Genomic DNA, 5332 nt, shown 5'->3' on the forward strand with positions numbered 1-5332 from the left:
CATTCGATGCAGGGAACTGTTGAGTGGGGACTATAGCTCCCTTCTGGTGTATGCTTCCCTTGTTGGAGCAACTGCGGTGAGTCGGAAGACGGTGTGTTTGAAGATGCAGATAACGCATAATGTTAAGAACGACATATCTCTTTGATCTGAAGAAATACACTAAGAGATCAACAACAAGGTACGAGAGTGGTCACATGTCTGTTGACTGAAGACTAAATTGGGGTCACATGATTTTATTTTATTTTGGTAATGTCCGATCTACGCCGGATGGCTGGCTGTCTTGTGCCTCCCGGCTGACACTGTTTGGAATCTTCCCCGAAGAGCCAGCGACCAACGGCAGAGCAGCCTGCCTCAGTCGTCCGTGGCCCCAGCCAAAACCCCGCTCCCCGCCCCACGCACTGTTGTGGTTGCGCCGCCCCCTGGCCAATCCACAAAGACTCCCCATCATCCAGATCCAGTGGCGGCAGTACCTTCAACCGACGCAACTCTAAAAGATAGCCATCTAAGCGCTGCTTCCGCGGCGAACTTGCGGCCCCGCACCCTTATGTTAGACACCAGCCAACCGGCAGCCTAGGAGCTCCACCGCCTCGAGGGGTGCTGCTTCCCATTGCAAATCGATTGGCCCAGAATAAAAATTCAGACAACTAACGCCTAAATAAAGTGATTTGAGATGAGGGTGCGACTTATCTGGTGGCATGGTGAAGTAGGCAGGTCCAGCGGCCGAGTCGGTGAGGCCGGCGCGGTTGCGGTGGCGGCCGGCGGTAGGGAAAGAGCGATGTCGCGACGGTCGACGGCTACGCCGAAGCAGCACCAGGACACTGGACGGATCCGAAGTTGGAGCCGCTCCGGCGCCGTGAACAACGGCGGGGGTGAATCGGCTCCGGTATGGTTCACGCGGCCGTCGTCGAGGCAGCACCAGCAGCACGGAGTAAGAGGCACACGACCCAGTGCACGACGGCAAATGGACAATGTCTCCGGCATTAGGGAGGAGGGCGGCTGTGAAATTGGTGCGGTGGGGGCGCCATGGAGGTGGGGCTGAGGTTTCGCGGCTCGGGAGAAGGCAGCTTCCCGGGGAGAAGGTGATTTCGCGCCCACGAGGTATGAATGGGGGCGGGTGGGGGAAATTGAGAGGGAAGTGGAACCATAGGCTTCTCGGCTTGGGTTTGTATACCGAGGGTCGGGGATAGTAAAGTAAATTTGCTTCTCTGGGCGGGAGCGATTTCGGGCGAGGAGGGCGTGTTTTAAACTATAGTGGGCGCGAGCGATTTCGGGCGAGGAGAGCGTGTTTTGAAATAGTGGGCGCGAGCTATTTCGGGCGAGGAGAGCATGTTTTGCCGACCATGGTTTATGAATTATTCAGCACATGTCATTTCGGCCGAGGAGAAGGCGCGCTTGGATGAAGTTACGAACCTACCCTCGATGTACAACGGGCCAATTGATGCATGTCCCACATAGGACGGTAATTTCGCCTCTCCCATTTATTTGCTCGGGCGAATTCCACCGAGCAGAGAGGATGTTTAACGGTTCTTTCAAATTTTGGGAGAACGAGCATCCACGTCTACCTTACCAAGTCGATTCGGATCAAATTTTGAAATATTAGCTCGCCACTTCTTTTTTTAGATGGAGAGATGATGCTCGGGAGTAATGTGTTTTTACATGCTCGTTGCTAGCGATTTACTATATGACAAATAGTTGGACAACTCAAAAACGCGAATCAAACCCAAAATGAAATATCTCGATTCAATGAAATAGCTCGTTCAATAGGTCTAAATAGTGAACTAAATCCAAAATTGAACACCTCAATCGAGTAGCATGTTGTACAGTATTATAGTACTCCATGAACATGTTGAAAGTCAAATTAATGAACTAGTTTGATATACGCATATATCCGTTCATGTGTGGATTGCAGACAACATGTTCTCCAATTTAAAATTTTGAATGCAAGTTTATATCGAAACATTGTTTATATCAGTCTTTGATGCATAAAACGCGACCTCCCCCTCTCCCGGACTCCTGTTCTCTCTCTCTCTCTCACCGACAATCTTCAATTCTGTCACACGCATCTGACACAAAAACATTGTTCGTCCCTCTCCCTTTCTCTCCATCTCTCTCTCTCTCTCTTTGTGTGTGTGTGTGGGGGGGGGGTCTTTCTAGTTCGCATGCATATATACACCATCTATAGGTCTCTCTCGCACACTATGTATGATACTCTAGCTAGTCCAAGCTAGATATCTTGGGTGCACTCATCATACGCACACAGATTCCTTGGCTCTTTGCGTGTAACTCTCTCACGCACCACTATGTCATCTCAGAGCTCTTCCCCCCTCTCTCAAACTCTCCATCCACCTGGGTCACACATACACATGCATATCTCACTCGCACTCGATAGGCCCATCTAAAACTCTATCTCTCCCGCTCGTTCTCTCTCCATCTCACACACGCACACACATAATCTCATGCTCAGCTAGCCAAGTATGATGGTCTCTCACTCAATTGTAGGCACACGCAGTCCCCCTATATGTATATGACTAGCTAATCTTAGTCTCCATCACAAACATGTGCATGGTCTATCTCGATTTCTCTCGGGGCATCTTTCTATCGCGCACGCACTCCCTCGATCTCCCACCCATATAGTCCCCTCACGATCTCGATAGGATCTCTCTATCACAAACACACCCTCTCTCCCTCCCCATGCGTCCATGCCATCCATGTGTCCCTCTCGACCTTTGTTCCTTGTTGGCCACACCTCTATTGGACATGTGCTATAGGGGTGTCTCTCTCCGTTGCAAACAATCACACACTAGCTATCTTCGTGTATCTCCTCGCCTCGCTTTTCCATCTCGGGGTTGCATGCGTGATATGTTCGCATAAGAACGAAAAAACACACACTCTCTCTAATTTATCGTTTGTTGTCACTTTCTCTTTCACACACATACTCTTTTTGCACACTTACTCATTCTCCTTCACACGCACTTGATCTGTCTCGACTGAGGCACTCTCCTCGGTCCATAGCATATAGATTTATTGAAAAGTCAAACATCACAAAGTTTGACCATGTACGTGGAGAAAAAGAATTACATCTAGTACGGCAAACATATACCATTAGATTCACCATGAGATGTAGTTTTGTATGATGTATCTTTGGTATTGTAGATATAAATAACATTTGCGTAAACCTGATCAAAGTTTCCAAAGTTTGACTTCTAAAAAATTTGCATGCACTGCATTATCGAGCGGATTGAATATCTCTTTCCCCCTCTCACCTATCTGACGCACCACTCAGCCTTATCGGGGCTCCTCAATCTCTCTCCAATTTTTTAGGCAGTTTGGTTCGTGACCTGACCCTCATGCCTTGTTGGCCGGTACTACCTGGTGTGGACGTGATATGTAAAATATTTCTGTGGATGTTTTGAAAAGTCAAACCTCAGAAATGTTTGACCAGGTATATGTGGAGAAAAACATTTACATCTGGAACGATCATTAGATTCATCACAACATGTACTTACTTCATACTATCATTTACCTTTGGTATTGTAGATATAAGTAATTTCTTTATAAACTTGGTCAAAGTTTCAAAAGTTTGACTTAAAAAATGTTGGAACTACATTATCGAACGGAGGGAGTAGCTCTTTCTCTCTCTCTCTCTCTGCTATCTCTCACGGGCCTCCCCTCTCACTCTAACTATCTATACCGATGGATTATACGCTCACTTCGTCAGCGTATAGCTCCGTATATTGTTCAGTTGACCGGTCAACCAATCCACATGCTGCCTTGTAAGCTCGTGTTCTGTATCTTCGTGTGCTGGCCCATGTGGCAGTGGGTGAAAATAAGTAAACTAGAGTCCCATCTGACACGCGGTGAAGTAAACAAAGTTGAGACCACTCGGGGTAGCACCCCCCACGCTAGTAAGTTGAAACTAAATTACGATGACAAGTGTAGTGTTCAAAACTGCATCTACGCACTGGACCGAAAGAAATGTTTTTAGTATTATTTTCTCACATGATCACCTGCATCATTTTTATGTTGTACTACTATAGTAGCCTAGGCTAGTCATAGTGGAAAGTAACTTAGACTACTCCAGTAACTCTAAGGTTACCCTAAGAGCAAGTACTACCTCCATCCTGGTTTACTCTTCCAATTTTGTAGTATCAAAATTTGACCATAGATTTAACTGACAAAATGTTAATGCATGTCACTAAGAACTATATCGTTGCATTCGTATTTGAACATAATTTCAAATGGTGTAATTTTTAGTGACATGCATTGGCATTTTCTTAGGTAAATCTATGGTCAAAATTTTATACTAAATACGAGGTAGTATTACAAAAGTGGGCTATGTAGGCCAAAACATGTGCCAAATTCACTTGTGATGCATTTGGCATCGATGCCCCTCCATTGCTCACCTGGTGTCCCAATCTGGATCACCTACTTTGCTCTGGTGCCAAATTAACTCACGCAATGAAAAAACACTGCGTGGGAGAGAGAGAGGACTGAGGCAATAAAAAACACTTGTTTGGGAGAGTGAGAGCCTGGTGTTGTTGGTTTGATTGATTTGTTTATACATGTGGGTCTGTGTGCATAGCGGTGCCAACTCTCTCACATCGCGAGAGCGGTGGCAAAATCTTTTGATTTGACATCGATGCGTGTTATGTGGCATACTTTTGCGAAATATGGCATCGGCCACATAGTGGAAGGCAACAAATGCCCAAGCTCTTCACGTGCTCCTACTTAAATGAGAGGAAACAGAAAGAGAGAGAGAGAGAGTGAGTGAGTGAGTGAAAAAATATTACTAGCCAGCCAACCCTATCGTATGAGCGAATGATATTGGTACCTCTTGATGACACGGCAATCTTATGCAGCCAGCTGCTCTAATATGTTCTCTTCTTTTGCAGATAAAAAAAGACCCAAAAGTGAAAAATGTGCTGCTCTATAACAATCTCATCGAATGCCTTGATCTCCATCTTATAGAAATTGATTTGATCGACTACCGAGGCAGCACATCTGAGATTAAATTGGCCAGGTTCTTTGTTCTGGAGGCAAGTGTGCTCAAGGTAATGAGGTTTGGCGTTCTCTGGCGCAACAATGAATGGCATGCTGATCACCGCAAGCGTCTAAGCCTAAATGACAAAGTCTCCGCAGAAGCTGAATTTGTTTTTGAAACATCAAGTGGCCAGAGACTCGAAAACTTATTTGCCCATTAGTGACTTGTCAGGGCAGTGGATTTTAGTTTGTACGATAATGCTACATCCACCTAAAGTAATGAAAGTTCTTACATAAACTTCCTAGTAATTCCCTCTTCGTAGGTGCAACATTACTCCTAACATTTGTAATA

The sequence above is a fragment of the Triticum urartu genome, chromosome 2 (genome assembly GCF_003073215.2).
Source record: "Triticum urartu cultivar G1812 chromosome 2, Tu2.1, whole genome shotgun sequence".
In the NCBI taxonomy this organism is placed as follows: domain Eukaryota; kingdom Viridiplantae; phylum Streptophyta; class Magnoliopsida; order Poales; family Poaceae; genus Triticum; species Triticum urartu.